The sequence below is a fragment of the Dama dama genome, chromosome 30 (genome assembly GCF_033118175.1).
Source record: "Dama dama isolate Ldn47 chromosome 30, ASM3311817v1, whole genome shotgun sequence".
Classification (NCBI taxonomy): Eukaryota; Metazoa; Chordata; class Mammalia; order Artiodactyla; family Cervidae; genus Dama; species Dama dama.
This window is the reverse complement of record NC_083710.1, coordinates 3,667,896-3,688,605: the sequence shown is the minus strand read 5'-3', so window position 1 is coordinate 3,688,605 and position 20,710 is coordinate 3,667,896.

The window sequence follows — 20,710 nt, the reverse complement described above, 5'->3', positions numbered from 1 at the left end:
CAAGTGGAATGGACCCCGAGATGGTCTGACTCGAAGTAAGGCCAGATATCCCTGCAGTGAATTGAATGCAGGCTCGTCTTGCATCTCCCAAGACGAAGGGATGTCTGAATCCCCTGTGGAGACCACAGAGAAAGATCTAATTCTCCGCCTCATCGCGACCGGAGGCCTCACATCCTTTGAAAACTCGAGAGGTCCGCGGAGATCAATGCTTCCAAAGGAGACGATGCGTGACTCCTCTTGAAAATGGATAGGAGTCCCAGGATCCCTGTGGCACGTGGAAAGGGACCCTGGGTCTCCCGCCTCACGTGGAGACGCGTCCCAATTGCCATGCCAAGACTCGAGGAGAATCCCGAGGTGTCCCTCGCACCTAGGCAGGAGTCCTGACGTCGCTGAACAAATACCTGTCTGGAAGGGCCCTCCCCGTCATAACTCGAGAATATACCCCAGGTTCCGGCCGCAACTCGAGCAAAACCATGAGACTTCCCCCTAGCCGCGAGATGTGCCCGATTCCCCTGCACTGCGTGCATAGCAATTCCGTGTTCCACATCAAACGTGAAAGGAGCCTTGATTTCCTTGATGGCACTCCAGAGAAAACCCAAGATCACTGTCTCAAGTCTAGAGGGATCCTGAGGTCACTGGAGCAACACGAAAGGGCTCCGTGGACCCCAAATCAACTCGAGATGAGAGGTTAGTCCCTGGTTTCGAGTCAAGAGGAATACCAACTTTCCACAAGCACCACAAGAGGAGGCTTCTCTCAGCTACAGTTATGTGAAAGGGACCCTGAGTTTGTGGCCTCAAGTCGAATGGACACCGAGATGCTCTGACTCGAATTAAGGCTGGATATCCCTGCAGTGAATTGAATGCAGGCTCGTCTTGCATCTCCCCAAATGAAGGGATGTCTCAATCCCATGTGGAGACGACAGAGAAAGACCTAGTCCTCCGCCTCATCGAGACCGGAGGCCTCACATCCTTTGAAAACTCGAGAGGTCTGCGGAGGTCAATACTTCCAAAGGAGACGATGCCTGACTCTTCTTGAAAATGGATAGGAGTCCCAGGATCCCTGTGGCACGTGGAAAGGGACCCTGGGTCTCCCGCTTCACGTGGAGACGCGTCCCAATTGCCATGCCAAGACTCGAGGAGAATCCCGAGGTGTCCCTCGCACCTAGGCAGGAGTCCTGACGTCTCTGAACAAACACGTGTCTTGATGTGCCCTCCCCGTCGTAACTCGAGAATATACCCCAGATTCCGGCCGCAACTCGAGAAATACCATGAGACTTCCCCCTCGCTCCGACATGAGGCCCGATTCCCCTGCACTGTGTGCAGAGCAATTCCGTGTTCCTCATCAAACGTGAAAGGAGCCTTGATTTCCTTGATGGCACTCCAGAGAAAACCCAAGATCACTGTCTCAAGTCTAGAGGGATCCTGAGGTCACTGGAGCAACACGAAAGGGCTCCGTGGACCCCAAATCAACTCGAGATGAGAGCTTAGTCCCTGGCTTCGACTCAAGAGGAATACCAACTTGCCACAAGCACCTCAAGTGGAGGCTTCTCTCAGCTACAGGTATGTGAGAGGGACCCTGTGTTTGTGGCCTCAAGTGGAATGGACACCGAGATGCTCTGACTCGAAGTAAGGCCGGATATCCCTGCAGTGAATTGAATGCAAGCTCGTCTTGCATCTCCCAAGACGAAGGGATGTCTGAATCCCCTGTGGAGACCAGAGAGAAAGAACAAGTTCTCCGCCTCTTCGCGACCGGAGGCTTCACCTCCTTTGAAAACTCGAGAGGTCTGCGGAGATCAATGCTTCCAAAGGAGACGATGCCTGACTCCTCTTGAAAATGGATAGGAGTCCCAGGATCCCTGTGGCACGTGGAAAGGGAACCTGGGTCTCCCGCCTCACGTGGAGACGCGTCCCAATTGCCATGCCAAGACTCATGGAGAATCCCGAGGTGTCCCTCGCACCTAGGCAGGAGTCCTGAAGTCGCTGAACAAACACGTGTCTGGAAGGGCCCTCCCCGTCGTAACTCGAGAATATACCCCAGGTTCCGGCCGCAACTCGAGAAAAACCATGAGACTTCCCCCTCGCCGCGAGATGAGGCCCAATTCCCCTGCACTGCGTGCAGAGCAATTCCATGTTCCACATCAAACGTGAAAGGAGCCTTGATTTCCTTGATGGCACTCCAGAGAAAACCCAAGATCACTGTCTCAAGTCTAGAGGGATCCTGAGGTCACTGGAGCAACACGAAAGGGCTCCGTGGACCCCAAATCAACTCGAGATGAGAGCTTAGTCCCTGGCTTCGCCTCAAGAGGAATACCAACTTTCCACAAGCACCTCAAGAAGAGGCTTCTCTCAGCTACAGGTATGTGAGAGGGACCCTGAGTTTGTGGCCTCAAGCGGAATGGACACCGAGATGCTCTGACTCGAAGTAAGGCCGGATATCCCTGCAGTGAATTGAATGCAGGCTCGTCTTGCATCTCCCAAGACGAAGGGATGTCTGAATCCCCTGTGGAGACCACAGAGAAGACCTAGTTCTCCACCTCATCGCGACTGGAGGCCTCACATCTTTGAAAACTCGTGACGTCTGCGGAAATCAAAGCTTCCAAAGGAGACGATGCCTGACTCCTCTTGAAAATGGATAGGAGTCCCAGGATCCCTGTGCCACGTGGAAAGGGATCCTGGGTCTCCCGCCTCACGTGGAGACGCGTCCCAATTGCCATGCCAAGACTCGAGGAGAATCCCGAGGTGTTCCTCACACCTAGGCAGGAGTCATGACATGGCTGAAAAAACACGTGTCTGGAAGTGCCCTCCCCATCGTAACTCGAGAATATACCCCGGTTCCGGCTGCAACTCGAGAAAAACCATGAGAATTCCCCCTCGCCCCGAGATGAGGACCGATTCCCCTGCACTGCGTGCAGAGCAATTGCGTGTTCCACATCAAACGTGAAAGGAGCCTTGATTTCCTTGATGGCACTCCAGAGAAAACCCCAGATCACTGTCTCAAGTCTAGAGGGATCCTGAGGTCACTGGAGAAACATGAAAGGGCTCCGTGGACCCCAAATCAACTCGAGATGAGAGCTTAGTAGCTGGCTTCGACTCAAGAGGAATACCAACTTTCCACAAGTACCTCAAGAGGAGGCTTCTCTAAGCTACAGGTATGTGAGAGGGTCCCTGAGTTTGTGGCCTCAAGTGGAATGGACACCGAGATGCTCTGACTCGAAGTAAGGGGGGATATCCCTGCAGTGAATTGAATGCAGGCTCGTCTTGCATCTCCCAAAACGAAGGGATGTCTGAATCCCCTGTGAAGACCACAGAGAAAGACCTAGTCCTCCGCCTCATCGCGACCGGAGGCCTCACATCCTTTGAAAACTCGTGACGTCCGCGGAAATCAATGCTTCCAAAGGAGACGATGCCTGACTCCTCTTGAAAATGGATAGGAGTCCCAGGATCCCTGTGGCACGTGGAAAGGGACCCTGGGTCTCCCGCCTCACGTGGAGACGCGTCCCAATTGCCATGCCAAGGCTCGAGGAGAATCCCGAGGTGTTCCTCGCACCTAGGCAGGAGTCATGACATCGCTGAACAAACACGTGTCTGGAAGGGCCCTCCCCATCGTAACTCGAGAATATACCCCAGGTTCCGGCCGCAACTCGAGAAAAACCATGAGAATTCCCCCTCGCCCCGAGATGAGGCCCGATTACCCTGCACTGCGTGCAGAGCAATTCCGTGTTCCACATCAAACGTGAAAGGAGCCTTGATTTCCTTGATGGCACTCCAGAGAAAACCCAAGATCACTGTCTCAAGTCTAGAGGGATCCTGAGGTCACTGGAGCAACACGAAAGGGCTCCGTGGACCCCAAATCAACTCGAGATGAGAGCTTAGTCCCTAGCTTCGCCTCAAGAGGAATACCAACTTTCCACAAGCACCTCAAGAAGAGGCTTCTCTCAGATACAGGTATGTGAGAGGGACCCTGAGTTTGTGGCCTCAATTGGAATGGACACCGAGATGCTCTGACTTGAAATAAGGCCGGATATCCCTGCAGTTAATTGAATGCAAGCTCGTCTTGCATCTCCCAAGACGAAGGGATGTCTGAATCCCCTGTGGAGACCAGAGAGAAAGACCTAATTCTCCGCCTCATCGCGACCGGAGGCCTCACATCCTTTGAAAACTCGAGAGGTCCGCGGAGATCAATGCTTCCAAAGGAGACGATGCCTGACTCCTCTTGAAAATGGATAGGAGTCCCAGGATCCCTGTGGCACGTCAAAAGGGACCCTGGGTCTCCCGCCTCACGTGGAGACGCGTCCCAATTGCCATGCCAAGACTCGAGGAGAATCCCGAGGTGTCCCTCGCACCTAGGCAGGAGTCCTGACGTCACTGAACAAACACGTGTCTTGATGTGCCCTCCCCGTCGTAACTCGAGAATATACCCCAGGTTCCGGCCGCAACTCGAGCAAAACCATGAGACTTCCCCCTCGCCGGGAGATGAGGCCCGATTCCCCTGCACTGCGTGCAGAGCATTTCCGTGTTCCACATCAAACGTGAAAGGAGCCTTGATTTCCTTGATGGCACTCCAGAGAAAACCCAAGATCACTGTCTCAAGTCTAGAGGGATCCTGAGGTCACTGGAGCAACACGAAAGGGCTCCGTGGACCCCAAATCAACACGAGTATGAGAGCTTAGTCCCTGGCTTCGACTCAAGAGGAATACCAACTTTCCACAAGCACCTCAATTGGAGGTTTCTCTCAGCTACAAGTATGTGAGAGGGACCCTGAGTTTGTGGCCTCAAGTGGAATGGACACCGAGATGCTCTGAATCGAAGTAAGGCCGGATATCCCAATAGTGAATTGAATGCAGGCTCGTCTTGCATCTCCCAAGATGAAGGGATGTCTGAATCCCCTGTGGAGACGTCAGAGAAAGACCTAGTCTTCCGCCTCATCGAGACCGGAGGCCTCACCTCCTTTGAAAACTCGAGAGGTCTGCGGAGGTCAATACTTCCAAAGGAGACGATGCCTGACTCTTCTTGAAAATGGATAGGAGTCCCAGGATCCCTGTGGCACGTGGAAAGGGACCCTGGGTCTCCCGCTTCACGTGGAGACGCGTTCCAATTGCCATGCCAAGACTCGAGGAGAATCCCGAGGTGTCCCTCGCACCTAGGCAGGAGTAATGACGTCGCTGAACAAACACGTGTCTTGAAGTGCCCTCCCCGTCGTAACTCGAGAATATACCCCAGGTTCCTGCCGCAACTCGAGAAAAATCATGAGACTTCCCCCTCGCCGTGAGATGAGGCCCGATTTCCCTGCACTGTGTGCAGAGCAATTCCGTGTTCCACATCAAACAGGAAAGGAGCCTTGATTTCCTTGATGGCACTCCAGAGATTACCCAAGATCACTGTCTCAAGTCTAGAGGGATCCTGAGGTCACTGGAGCAACACGAAAGGGCTCGGGGGACCCCAAATCAACTCGAGATGAGAGCTTAGTCCCTGGCTTCGAGTCAAGAGGAATACCAACTTTCCACAAGCACCACAAGAGGAGGCTTCTGTCAGCTACAGGTATGTGAGAGGGACCCTGAGTTTGTGGCCTCAAGTGGAATGGACACCGAGATGTTCTGACTCGAAGTAAGGCCGGATATCCCAGGAGTGAATTGAATGCAGGCTCGTCTTGCATCTCCATAGCGAAGGGATGTCTGAATCCCCTGTGGAGACCACAGAGAAAGACCTAGTCATCCGCCTCATCAAGACCGGGGCCTCACATCCTTTGAAAACTCGAGAGGTCTGCGGAGATCAATGCTTCCAAAGGAGACGATGCCTGACTCCTCTTGAAAATGGATACGAGTCCCAGGATCCCTGTGGCACGTGGAAAGGGACCGAGTCTCCCGGCTCCTGTGGAGACGCGTCCCAATTGCCATGCCAAGACTCGAGTAGAATCCCGAGGTGTCCCTCGCACCTAGGCAGGAGTCCGACGTCGCTGAACAAACACGTGTCTGGAAGGGCCCTCCCCGTTGTAACTCAAGAATATGCCCCAGGTTCGGGTCGCAACTCGAGAAAAACCATGAGCCTTCCCCCTAGCCGCGAGATGTGCCCGATTCCCCTGCACTGCGTGCATAGCAATTCCGTGTTCCACATCAAACGTGAAAGGAGCCTTGATTTCCTTGATGGCACTCCAGAGAAAACCCAAGATCACTGTCTCAAGTCTAGAGGGATCCTGAGGTCACTGGAGCAACACGAAAGGGCTCCGTGGACCCCAATTCAACTCGAGATGAGAGCTTAGTCCCTGGCTTCGAGTCAAGAGGAATACCAACTTTCCAAAAGCACCACAAGAGGAGGCTTCTCTCAGCTACAGTTATGTGAAAGGGACCCTGAGTTTGTGGCCTCAAGTCGAATGGACACCGAGATGCTCTGACTCGAATTAAGGCTGGATATCCCTGCAGTGAATTGAATGCAGGCTCGTCTTGCATCTCCCCAAATGAAGGGATGTCTGAATCCCCTGTGGAGACGACAGAGAAAGACCTAGTCCTCCGCCTCATCGAGACCGGAGGCCTCACATCCTTTGAAAACTCGAGAGGTCTGCGGAGGTCAATACTTCCAAAGGAGACGATGCCTGACTCTTTTTGAAAATGGATAGGAGTCCCAGGATCCCTGTGGCACGTGGAAAGGGACCCTGGGTCTCCCGCTTCACGTGGAGACGCGTCCCAAATGCCATGCCAAGACTTGAGGAGAATCCCGAGTTGTCCCTCGCACCTAGGCAGGAGTCCTGACGTCGCTGAACAAACATGTGTCTTGATGTGCCCTCCCCGTCGTAACTCGAGAATATACCCCAGATTCCGGCCGCAACTCGAGAAAAACCATGAGACTTCCCCCTCGCCCCGACATGAGGCCCGATTCCCCTGCACTGCGTGCAGAGCAATTCCGTGTTCCACATCAAACGTGAAAGGAGCCTTGATTTCCTTGATGGCACTCCAGAGAAAACCCAAGATCACTGTCTCAAGTCTAGAGGGATCCTGAGGTCACTGGAGCAACACGAAAGGGCTCCTTGGACCCCAAATCAACTCGAGATGAGAGCTTAGTCCCTGGCTTCGACTCAAGAGGAATACCAACTTTCCACAAGCACCTCAAGAGGAGGCTTCTCTCAGCTACAGGTATGTGAGAGGGACCCTGTGTTTGTGGCCTCAAGTGGAATGGACACCGAGATGCTCTGACTCGAAGTAAGACCGGATATCCCTGCAGTGAATTGAATGCAAGCTCGTTTTGCATCTCCCAAGACGAAGGGATGTCTGAATCCCCTGTGGAGACCAGAGAGAAAGAACAAGTTCTCCGCCTCATCGCGACCGGAGGCCTCACCTCCTTTGAAAACTCGAGAGGTCTGCGGAGATCAATGCTTCCAAAGGAGACGATGCCTGACTCCTCTTGAAAATGGATAGGAGTCCCAGGATCCCTGTGTCACGTGGAAAGGGAACCTGGGTCTCCCGCCTCACGTGGAGACGCGTCCCAATTGCCATGCCAAGACTCGTGGAGAATCCCGAGGTGTCCCTCGCACGTAGGCAGGAGTCCTGAAGTCGCTGAACAAACACGTGTCTGGAAGGGTCCTCCCCGTCGTAACACGAGAATATACCCCAGGTTCCGGCCGCAACTCGAGAAAAACCATGAGACTTCCCCCTCGCCGCTGGATGAGGCCCGATTCCCCTGCACTGCGTGCAGAGCAATTCCATGTTCCACATCAAACGTGAAAGGAGCCTTGATTTCCTTGATGGCACTCCAGAGAAAACCCAAGATCACTGTCTCAAGTCTAGAGGGATCCTGAGGTCACTGGAGAAACATGAAAGGGCTCCGTGGACCCCAAATCAACTCGAGATGAGAGCTTAGTCCCTGGCTTCGCCTCAAGAGGAATACCAACTTTCCACAAGCACCTCAAGAAGAGGCTTCTCTCAGATACAGGTATGTGAGAGGGACCCTGAGTTTGTGGCCTCAAGTGGAATGGGCACCGAGATGCTCTGAATCGAAGTAAGACCGGATATTCATGAAGTGAATTGAATGCAGGCTCGTCTTGCGTCTCCCAAGACTAAGGGATGTCTGAATCCCCTGTGGAGACCACAGAGAAAGACATAGCCCACGCCTCATCGCGACCGGAGGCCTCACATCCTTTGAAAACTCGAGACGTCCGCGGAGATCAATGCTTCCAAAGGAGACGATGTCTGACTCCTCTTGAAAATGGATAGGAGTCCCAGGATCCCTGTGGCACGTGGGAAGGGACCCTGGGTCTCCCGCCTCACGTGGAGACGCGTCCCAATTGCCATGCCAAGACTCGAGGAGAATTCCGAAGTGTCCCTCGCACCTAGGTAGGAGTCCTGACGTCGCTGAACAAACACGTCTCTGGAAGGGCCCTCCCCGTCTTAACTGGAGAATATACCCCAGGTTCCGGCCGCAACTCGAGAAAAACCATGAGACTTCCTGCTCGCCGCGAGATGAGGCCCGATTCCCCTTCACTGCGTGCAGAGCAATTCCGTGTTCCACATCAAACGTGAAAGGAGCCTTGATTTCCTTGATGGCACTCCAGAGAAAACCCAAGATCACTGTCTCAAGTCTAGAGGGATCCTGAGGTCACTGGAGCAACACGAAAGGGCTCCCTGGACCCCAAATTAACTCGAGATGAGAGCTTAGTCCCTGGCTTCGACTCAAGAGGAATACCAACTTTCCACAAGCACCTCAAGAGGAGGCTTCTCTCAGCTACAGGTATGTGAGAGGGACTCTGAGTTTGTGGCCTCAAGCGGAATGGACACCGAGATGCTCTGACTCGAAGTAAGGCCGGATATCCCTGCAGTGAATTGAATGCAGGCTCGTCTTGCATCTCCCAAGACGAAAGGATGTCTGAATCCCCTGTGGAGACCACAGAGAAGACCTAGTTCTCCACCTCATCGCGACTGGAGGCCTCACATCTTTGAAAACTCGTGACGTCCGCGGAAATCAATGCTTCCAAAGGAGACGATGCCTGACTCCTCTTGAAAATGGATAGGAGTCCCAGGATCCCTGTGGCACGTGGAAAGGGACCCTGGGTCTCCCGCCTCACGTGGAGATGCGTCCCAATTGCCATGCCAAGACTCGAGGAGAATCCCGAGGTGTTCCTCGCACCTAGGCAGGAGTCATGACATCGCTGAAAAAACACGTGTCTGGAAGTGCCCTCCCCATCGTAACTCGAGAATATACCCCGGTTCCGGCTGCAACTCGAGAAAAACCATGAGAATTCCCCCTCGCCCCGAGATGAGGACCGATTCCCCTGCACTGCGAGCAGAGCAATTGCGTGTTCCACATCAAACGTGAAAGGAGCCTTGATTTCCTTGATGGCACTCCAGAGAAAACCCAAGATCACTGTCTCAAGTCTAGAGGGATCCTGAGGTCACTGGAGAAACATGAAAGGGCTCCGTGGACCCCAAATCAACTCGAGATGAGAGCTTAGTCCCAGGCTTCGACTCAAGAGGAATACCAACTTTCCACAAGTACCTCAAGAGGAGGCTTCTCTAAGCTACAGGTATGTGAGAGGGTCCCTGAGTTTGTGGCCTCAAGTGGAATGGACACCGAGATGCTCTGACTCGAAGTAAGGGGGGATATCCCTGCAGTGAATTGAATGCAGTCTCGTCTTGCATCTCCCAAAACGAAGGGATGTCTGAATCCCCTGTGGAGACCACAGAGAAAGACCTAGTCCTCCGCCTCATCGCGACCGGAGGCCTCACATCCTTTGAAAACTCATGACGTCCGCGGAAATCAATGCTTCCAAAGGAGACGATGCCTGACTCCTCTTGAAAATGGATAGGAGTCCCAGGATCCCTGTGGCACGTGGGAAGGGACCCTGGGTCTCCCGTCTCACGTGGAGACGCGTCCCAATTGCCATGCCAAGACTCGAGGAGAATCCCGAGGTGTCCCTCACACCTAGGCAGGAGTCCTGACTTCGCTGAACAAACACGTGTCTGGAAGGGCCCTCCCCGTCGGAACTCGAGAATATACCCCAGGTTCCGGCCGCAACTCGAGAAAAACCATGAGACTTCCCCCTCGCCCCGAGATGAGGCCCGATTCCCCTGCACTGCGTGCAGAGCAATTCCGTGTTCCACATCAAACGTGAAAGGAGCCTTGATCTCCTTGATGGCACTCCAGAGAAAACCCAAGATCACTGTCTCAAGTCTAGAGGGATCCTGAGGTCACTGGAGCAACACAAAAGGGCTCCGTGGACCACAAACCAACTCGAGATGAGAGCTTAGTCCCTGGCTTCGACTCAAGAGTCATACCAACTTTCCACAAGCACCTCAAGAGGAAGCTTCTCTCAGCTACAGGTATGTGAGAGGGACCCTGAGTTTGTGGCCTCAAGTGGAATGGACACCGAGATGCTCTGACTCGAAGTAAGGCAGGATATCCCTGCAGTGAATTGAATGCAAGCTCGTCTTGCATCTCCCAAGACGAAGGGATGTCTGAATCCCCTGTGGAGACCACAGAGAAAGAACTAGTTCTCCGCCTCATCGCGACCGGAGGCCTCACATCCTTTGAAAACTAGAGAGGTCTGCGGAGATCAATGCTTCCAAAGGAGACGATGCCTGACTCCTCTTGAAAATGGATAGGAGTCCCAGGATCCCTGTGGCACGTGGAAAGGGACCCTGGGTCTCCCGCGTCACGTGGAGATGCGTCCCAATTGCCATGCCAAGACTCGAGGAGAATCCCGAGGTGTCTCTCGCACCTAGGCAGGAGACATGAAGTCGCTGAATATACACGTGTCTGGAAGGGCCCTCCCCGTCGTAACTCGAGAATATACCCCAGGTTCCGGCCGCAACTCGAGAAAAACCATGAGACTTCCCCCTCGCCTCGAGATGAGGCCCGATTCCCCTGCACTGCGTGCAGAGCAATTCCGTGTTCCACATCAAACGTGAAAGGAGCCTTGATTTCCTTGATGGCACTCCAGAGAAAACCCAAGATCACTGTCTCAAGTCTAGAGGGATCCTGAGGTCACTGGAGCAACACGAAAGGGCTCCGTGGACCACAAATCAACTCGAGATGAGAGCTTAGTCCCTGGCTTCGACTCAAGAGTCATACCAACTTTCCACAAGCACCTCAAGAGGAGGCTTCTCTCAGCTACAGGTATGTGACAGGGACCCTGAGTTTGTGGCCTCAAGTGGAATGGACACCGAGATGCTCTGACTCTAAGTAAGGCCGGATATCCCTGCTGTGAATTGAATGCAAGCTCGTCTTGCATCTCCCAAGACGAAGAGATGTCTGAATCCCCTGCGGAGACCACAGAGAAAGAACTAGTTCTCCGCCTCGTCGCGATAGGAGGCCTCACCTCCTTGGAAAACTCGAGAGGTCTGCGGAGATCAATGCTTCCAAAGGAGACGATGCCTGACTCCTCTTGAAAATGAATAGGAGTCCCAGGATCCCTGTGGCACGTGGAAAGGGAACCTGGCTCTCCCGCCTCACGTGGAGACGTGTCCCAATTGCCATGCCAAGACTCGTGGAGAATCCCGAGGTGTCCCTTGCACCTAGGCAGGAGTCCTGACGTCGCTGAACAAACACGTGTCTGGAAGGGCTCTCCCCGTCGTAACACGAGAATATAACCCAGGTTCCGGCCGCAACTCGAGAAAAACCATGAGACTTCCCCCACGCCCCGAGATGAGGGCCGATTCCCCTGCACTGCGTGCAGAGCAATTGCGTGTTCCACATCAAACGTGAAAGGAGCCTTGATTTCCTTGATGGCACTCCAGAGAAAACCCAAGATCACTGTCTCAAGTCTAGAGGGATCCTGAGGTCACTGGAGCAACACGACAGGGCTCCGTGGACCCCAAATCAACTCGAGATGAGAGCTTAGTCCTTGGCTTCGCCTGAAGAGGAATACCAACTTTCCACAAGCACCTCAAGAAGAGGCTTCTCTCATCTACAGGTATGTGAGAGGGACCCTGAGTTTGTGGCCTCAAGTGGAATGGACACCGAGATGCTCTGACTCGAAGTAAGACCGGATATCCCTGCAGTGAATTGAATGCAGGCTCGTCTTGCATCTCCCAAGACTAAGGGATGTCTGAATCCCCTGTGGAGACCACAGAGAAAGACCTAGCCCTCCGCCTCATCGCGACCGGAGGCCTCACATGCTTTGAAAACTCGAGAGGTGCGCGGAGATCAATGCTTCCAAAGGAAAAGATGCCTGACTCCTCTTGAAAATGGATAGGAGTCCCAGGATCCCTGTGGCACGTGGGAAGGGACACTGGGTCTCAGGCCTCACGTGGAGACGCGTCCCAATTGCCATGCCAAGACTCGAGGAGAATCCCGAGGTGTCCCTCGCACCTAGGCAGGAGACATGAAGTCGCTGAATATACATGTGTCTGGAAGGGCCATCCCCGTCGTAACTCGAGAATATACCCCAGGTTCCGGCCGCAACTCGAGAAAAACCATGAGACTTCCCCCTCGCCGTGAGATGAGGCCCGATTCCCCTGCACTGCGGGCAGAGCAATTCCGTGTTCCACATCAAACATGATAGGAGCCTTGATTTCCTTGATGGCACTCCAGAGAAAACCCAAGATCACTGTCTCAAGTTCAGAGGGATCCTGAGGTCACTGGAGCCACACGAAAAGTCTCCGTGGACCCCAAAGCAACTCGAGTTGAGAGCTTAGTCCCTGGCTTCGACTCAAGAGGAATACCAACTTTCCACAAGCACCTCAAGAGGAGGCTTCTCTCAGCTACAGGTATGTGAGAGGGACCCTGAGTTTGTGGCCTCAAGAGGAATGGACACCGAGATGCTCTGACTCGAAGTAAGGCCGGATATCCCTGCAGTGAATTGAATGCAGGCTCGTCTTGCATCTCCCAAGACGAAGGTATGTCTGAATCCCTTGTGGAGACCACAGAGAAAGACCTAGTCCTCCGCCTCATCGCGACCGGAGGCCTCACATCCTTTGAAAACTCGAGAGGTCCGCGGAGATCAATGCTTCCAAAGGAGACGATGCCTGACTCCTCTTGAAAATGGATAGGAGTCCCAGGATCCCTGTGGCACGTGGGAAAGGACCCTGGGTCTCCCGCCTCACGTGGAGACGCGTCCCAATTGCCATGCCAAGACTCGTGGAGAATCCCGAGGTGTCCCTTGCACCTAGGCAGGAGTCCTGACGTCGCTGAACAAACACGTGTCTGGAAGGGCTCTCCCCGTCGTAACACGAGAATATAACCCAGGTTCCGGCCGCAACTCGAGAAAAACCATGAGACTTCCCCCACGCCCCGAGATGAGGGCCGATTCCCCTGCACTGCGTGCAGAGCAATTCCGTGTTCCACATCAAACGTGAAAGGAGCCTTGATTTCCTTGATGGCACTCCAGAGAAAACCCAAGACCACTGTCTCAAGTCTAGAGGGATCCTGAGGTCACTGGAGCAACACGAAAGGGCTCCGTGGACCCCAAATCAACTCGAGATGAGAGCTTAGTCCCTGGCCTCGACTCAAGAGGAATACCAACTTTCCACAAGCACCTCAAGAAGAGGCTTCTCTCATCTACAGGTATGTGAGAGGGACCCTGAGTTTGTGGCATCAAGTGGAATGGACACCGAGATGCTCTGACTCGAAGAAAGACTGGATATCCCTGCAGTGAATTGAATGCAGGCTCGTCTTGCATCTCCCAAGACTAAGGGATGTCTGAATCCCCTGTGGAGACCAACAGAGAAAGACCTAGCCCTCCGCCTCATCGCGACCGGAGGCCTCACATGCTTTGAAAACTCGAGAGGTGCGCGGAGATCAATGCTTCCAAAGGAGAAAATGCCTGACTCCTCTTGAAAATGGATAGGAGTTCCAGGATCCCTGTGGCACGTGGGAAGGGACCCTGCGTCTCACGCCTCACGTGGAGATGCGTCCCAATTGCCATGCCAAGACTCGAGGAGAATCCCGAGGTGTCCCTCGCACCTAGGCAGGAGACATGAAGTCGCTGAATATACACGTGTCTGGAAGGGCCATCCCCGTCGTAACTCGAAAATATACCCCAGGTTCCGGCCGCAACTCGAGAAAAACCATGAGACTTCCGCCTCGCCGTGAGATGAGGCCCGATTCCCCTGCACTGCGTGCAGAGCAATTCCGTGTTCCACATCAAACATGATAGGAGCCTTGATTTCCTTGATGGCACTCCAGAGAAAACCCAAGATCACTGTCTCAAGTTTAGAGGGATCCTGAGGTCACTGGAGCCACACGAAAAGTCTCCGTGGACCCCAAAGCAACTCGAGTTGAGAGCTTAGTCCCTGGCTTCGACTCAAGAGGAATACCAACTTTCCACAAGCACCTCAAGAGGTGGCTTCTCTCAGCTACAGGTATGTGAGAGGGACCCTGAGTTTGTGGCCTCAAGAGGAATGGACACCGAGATGCTCTGACTCGAAGTAAGGCCGGATATCCCTGCAGTGAATTGAATGCAGGCTCGTCTTGCATCTCCCAAGACGAATGGATGTCTGAATCCCCTGTTGAAACCACAGAGAAAGACCTAGTCCTCCGCCTCATCGCGACCGGAGGCCTCACATCCTTTGAAAACTCGAGAGGTCTGCGGAGATCAATGCTTCCAAATCAGACGATGCCTGACTCCTCTTGTAAACGGATGGGAGTCCCAGGATCCCTGTGGCACGTGGAAAGGGACCCTGGGTCTCCCGCCTCACGTGGAGACGCGTCCCAATTGCCATGCCAAGACTCGAGGAGAATCCCGAGGTGTCCCTCGCACCTAGGCAGGAGTCCTGACTTCGCTGAACAAACACGTGTCTGGTAGGCCCTCCCCGTCGGAACTCGAGAATATACCCCAGGTTCCGGCCGCAACTCGAGAAAAACCATGAGACTTCCCCCTCGCCGCGAGATGAGGCCCGATTCCCCTGCACTGCGTGCAGAGCAATTCCGTGTTCCACATCAAACGTGAAAGGAGCCTTGATTTCCTTGATGGCACTCCAGAGAAAACCCAAGATCACTGGCTCAAGTCTAGAGGGATCCTGAGGTCACTGGAGCAACACGAAAGGGATCCGTGGACCCCAAATCAACTCGAGATGAGAGCTTAGTCCCTGGCTTCGACTCAAGAGGAATACCAACTTTCCACAAGCACCTCAAGAGGAGGCTTCTCTCAGCTACAGGTATGTGAGAGGGACCCTGAGTTTTTGGCCTCAAGTGGAATGGACACTGAGATGCTCTGACTCGAAGTAAGACCGAATATCCCTGCAGTGAATTGAATGCAGGCTCGTCTTGCATCTCCCAAGACGAAGGGATGTCTGAATCCCCTGTGGAAACCACAGAGAAAGACCTAGTCCTCCGCCTCATCGCGACCGGAGGCCTCACATCCTTTGAAAATTCGAGAGGTCCGCGGAGATCAATGCTTCCAAAGGAGACGATGCCTGACTCCTCTTGAAAATGGATAGGAGTCCCAGGATCCCTGTGGCACGTGGGAAGGGACACTGGGTCTCCCGCCTCACGTGGAGACGCGTCCCAATTGCCATGCCAAGACTCGAGGAGAATCCCGAGGTGTCCCTCGCACCTAGGCAGGAGTCCAGACGTCGCTGAACAAACACGTGTCTGGAAGGGCCCTCCCCGTCGGAACTCGAGAATATACCCCAGGTTCCGGCCGCAACTTGAGAAAAACCTTGAGACTTCCCCCTCGCTGCGAGATGAGGCCCGATCCCCTGCATTGCGTGCAGAGCAATTCCGTGTTCCACATCAAACGTGAAAGGAGCCCTGATTCCCTAGATGGCACCCCATAGAAAACCCAAGATCACTGTCTCAAGTCTAGAGGGATCCTGAGGTCACTGGAGCAACACGAAAGGGCTCCGTGGACCCCAAATGAACTCGAGATGAGAGCTTAGTCCCTGGCTTCGACTCAAGAGGAATACCAACTTTCCACAAGCACCTCAAGAGGAGGCTTCTCTCAGCTACAGGTATGTGAGAGGGACCCTGAGTTTGTGGCCTCAAGTGGAATGGACACCGAGATGCTCTGACTCGAAGTAAGGCCGGATATCCCTGCAGTGAATTGAATGCAGGCTCGTCTTGCATCTCCCAAGACGAAGGGATGTCTGAATCCCCTGTGGAGATCACAGAGAAAGACCTAATAATCCGCTTCATCGCGAGCGGAGGCCTCACATCCTTTGAAAACTCGAGAGGTCCGTGGAGATCAATGCTTCCAAAGGAGACGATGCCTGACTCCTCTTGAAAATGGATAGGAGTCCCAGGATCCCTGTGGCACGTTGAAAGGGACACTGGGTCTCCCGCCTCAAGTGGAGACGCGTCCCAATTGCCATGCCAAGACTCGAGCAGAATCCCGAGGTGTCCCTCGCACCTAGGCAGGAGTCATGACATCGCTGAACAAACACGTGTCTGGAAGGGCCCTCCCCATCGTAACTCGAGAATATACCACAGGTTCCGGCCGCAACTCGAGAAAAACCATGAGAATTCCCCCTCGCCCCGAGATGAGGCCCGATTCCCCTGCACTGCGTGCAGAGCAATTCCGTGTTCCACATCAAACGTGAAAGGAGCCTTGATTTCCTTGATGGCACTCCAGAGAAAACCCAAGATCACTGTCTCAAGTCTAGAGGGATCCTGAGGTCACTGGAGCAACACGAAAGGGCTCCGTGGACCCCAAAGCAACTCGAGTTGAGAGCTTAGTCCCTGGCTTCGACTCAAGAGGAATACCAACTTTCCACAAGCACCTCAAGAGGAGGCTTCTCTCAGCTACAGGTATGTGAGAGGGACCCTGAGTTTGTGGCCTCAAGTGGAATGGACACCGAGATGCTCTGACTCGAAGTAAGGCCGGATATCCCTGCAGTGAATTGAATGCAGGCTCGTCTTGCATCTCCCAAGACGAATGGATGTCTGAATCCCCTGTTGAAACCACAGAGAAAGACCTAGTCCTCCGCCTCATCGCGACCGGAGGCCTCACATCCTTTGAAAACTCGAGAGGTCTGCGGAGATCAATGCTTCCAAATCAGACGATGCCTGATTCCTCTTGTAAACGGATGGGAGTCCCAGGATCCCTGTGGCACATTGAAAGGGACCCTGGGTCTCCCGCCTCACGTGGAGACGCGTCCCAATTGCCATGCCAAGACTCGAGCAGAATCCCGAGGTGTCCCTCGCACCTAGGCAGGAGTCCAGACGTCGCTGAACAAACACGTATCTGGAAGGGCCCTCCCCGTCGGAACTCGAGAATATACCCCAGGTTCCGGCCGCAACTTGAGAAAAACCTTGAGACTTCCCCCTCGCTGCGAGATGAGGCCCGATCCCCTGCATTGCGTGCAGAGCAATTCCGTGTTCCACATCAAACGTGAAAGGAGCCCTGATTCCCTTGATGGCACCCCATAGAAAACCCAAGATCACTGTCTCAAGTCTAGAGGGATCCTGAGGTCACTGGAGCAACACGAAAGGGCTCCGTGGACCCCAAATGAACTCGAGATGAGAGCTTAGTCCCTGGCTTCGACTCAAGAGGAATACCAACTTTCCACAAGCACCTCAAGAGGACGCTTCTCTCAGCTACAGGTATGTGAGAGGGACCCTGAGTTTGTGGCCTCATGTGGAAGGGACACCGAGATGCTCTGACTCGAAGAAAGGCCGGATATCCCTGCAGTGAATTGAATGCAAGCTCGTCTTGCATCTCCCAAGAAGAAGGGATGCCTGAATCCCCTGTGGAGACCACAGAGTAAGACCAAGTCCTCCACCTCAACGCGACCGGAGGCCTCACATTTTTGAAAACTCGAGAGGTCCGCGGAGATCAATGCTTCCAAAGGAGACGATGCCTGACTCCTCTTGAAAATGGATAGGAGTCCCAGGATCCCTGTGGCACGTGGAAAGGGACCCTGGGTCTCCTGCCTCAGGTGGAGACGCGTCCCAATTGCCATGCCAAGACTCGAGGAGAATCCCGAGGTGTCCCTCGCAACTAGGCAGGAGTCCTGACGTCGTTGAGCAAACACGTGTCTGGAAGGGACCTCCCCGTCGTAACTCGAGAATATACCCCAGGTTCCGGCCGCTACTCGAGAAAAACCATGAGACTTCCCCATTGCCGCGAGATGAGGCCCGATTCCCCTGCACTGCGTGCAGAGCAATTCCGTGTTCCACATCAAACGTGAAAGGAGCCTTGATTACCTTGATGGTACTCCAGAGAATACCCAAGATCACTGTCTCAAGTCTAGAGGGATCCTGAGGTCACTGGAGCAACACGAAAGGTCTCCGAAGACCCCAAATCAACTCGAGATGAGAGCTTAGTCCTTGGCTTCGACTCAAGAGGAATACCAACTTTCCACAAGCACCTCAAGAGGAGGCTTCTCTAAGTTACAGGTATGTGAGAGGGACCCTGAGTTTGTGGCCTCAAGTGGAATGGACACCGAGATGCTCTGACTCGAAGTAAGGCCGGATATCCCTTCAGTGAATTGAATGCAGGCCCGTCTTGCATCTCCCAAAACGAAGGGATGTCTGAATCCCCTGTGGAGACCACAGAGAAAGAACTAGTTCTCCGCCTCATCGCGATAGGAGGCCTCACCTCGTTGGAAAACTCGAGAGGTCTGCGGAGATCAATGCTTCCAAAGGAGACGATGCCTGACTCCTCTTGAAAATGGATAGGAGTCCCAGGATCCCTGTGGCACGTGGGAAGGGACCCGGGGTCTCCCGCCTCACGTGGAGACGCGTCCCAATTGCCATGCCAAGACTCGAGGAGAATCCCGAGGTGTCCCTCGCACCTAGGCAGGAGTCCAGACGTCGCTGAACAAACACGTGTCTGGAAGGGCCCTCCCCTTCGGAACTCGAGAATATACCCCAGGTTCCGGCCGCAACTCGAGAAAAACCTTGAGACTTCCCCCTCGCTGCGAGATCAGGCCCGATCCCCTGCATTGCGTGCAGAGCAATTCCGTGTTCCACATCAAACGTGAAAGGAGCCCTGATTCCCTTGATGGCACCCCATAGAAAACCCAAGATCACTGTCTCAAGTCTAGAGGGATCCTGAGGTCACTGGAGCAACACGAAAGGGCTCCCTGGACCCCAAATGAACTCGAGATGAGAGCTTAGTCCCTGGCTTCGACTCAAGAGGAATACCAACTTTCCACAAGCACCTCAAGAGGAGGCTTCTCTCAGCTACAGGTATGTGAGAGGGACCCTGAGTTTGTGGACTCAAGTGGAATGGACACCGAGATCCTCTGACTCGAAGTAATGCCGGATATCCCTGCAGTGAATTGAATGCAGGCTCGTCTTGCATCTCCCAAGGCGAAGGGATGTCTGAATCCCCTGTGGAGATCACAGAGAAAGACCTAATTCTCCGCTTCATCGCGAGCGGAGGCCTCACATCCTTTGAAAATTCGAGAGGTCCGTGGAGATCAATGCTTCTAAAGGAGACGATGCCTGACTCCTCTTGAAAATGGATAGGAGTCCCAGGATCCCTGTGGCACGTTGAAAGGGACACTGGGTCTCCCGCCTCACGTGGAGACGCGTCCCAATTGCCATGCCAAGACTCGCGCAGAATCCCGAGGTGTCCCTCGCACCTAGGCAGGAGTCATGATATCGCTGAACAAACACGTGTCTGGAAGGGCCCTCCCCATCGTAACTCGAGAATATACCCCAGGTTCCGGCCGCAACTCGAGAAAAACCATGAGAATTCCCCCTCGCCCCGAGATGAGGCCCGATTCCCCTGCACTGCGTGCAGAGCAATTCCGTGTTCCACATCAAACGTGAAAGGAGCCTTGATTTCCTTAATGGCACTCCAGAGAAAACCCAAGATCACTGTCTCAAGTCTAGAGGGATTCTGAGGTCACTGGAGCAACACGAAAGGGCTCCGTGGACCCCAAATCAACTCGAGATGAGAGCTTAGTCCCTGGCTTCGACTCAAGAGGAATACCAACTTTCCACAAGCACCTCAAGAGGACGCTTCTCTCAGCTACAGGTATGTGAGAGGGACCCTGAGTTTGTGGCCTCATGTGGAAGGGACACCGAGATGCTCTGACTCGAAGAAAGACTGGATATCCCTGCAGTGAATTGAATGCAGGCTCGTCTTGCATCTCCCAAGACTAAGGGATGTCTGAATCCCCTGTGGAGACCAACAGAGAAAGACCTAGCCCTCCGCCTCATCGCGACCGGAGGCCTCACATGCTTTGAAAACTCGAGAGGTGCGCGGAGATCAATGCTTCCAAAGGAGAAAATGCCTGACTCCTCTTGAAAATGGATAGGAGTTCCAGGATCCCTGTGGCACGTGGGAAGGGACCCTGCGTCTCACGCCTCACGTGGAGATGCGTCCCAATTGCCATGCCAAGACTCGAGGAGAATCCCGAGGTGTCCCTCGCACCTAGGCAGGAGACATGAAGTCGCTGAATATACACGTGTCTGGAAGGGCCATCCCCGTCGTAACTCGAAAATATACCCCAGGTTCCGGCCGCAACTCGAGAAAAACCATGAGACTTCCGCCTCGCCGTGAGATGAGGCCCGATTCCCCTGCACTGCGTGCAGAGCAATTCCGTGTTCCACATCAAACATGATAGGAGCCTTGATTTCCTTGATGGCACTCCAGAGAAAACCCAAGATCACTGTCTCAAGTTTAGAGGGATCCTGAGGTCACTGGAGCCACACGAAAAGTCTCCGTGGACCCCAAAGCAACTCGAGTTGAGAGCTTAGTCCCTGGCTTCGACTCAAGAGGAATACCAACTTTCCACAAGCACCTCAAGAGGTGGCTTCTCTCAGCTACAGGTATGTGAGAGGGACCCTGAGTTTGTGGCCTCAAGAGGAATGGACACCGAGATGCTCTGAC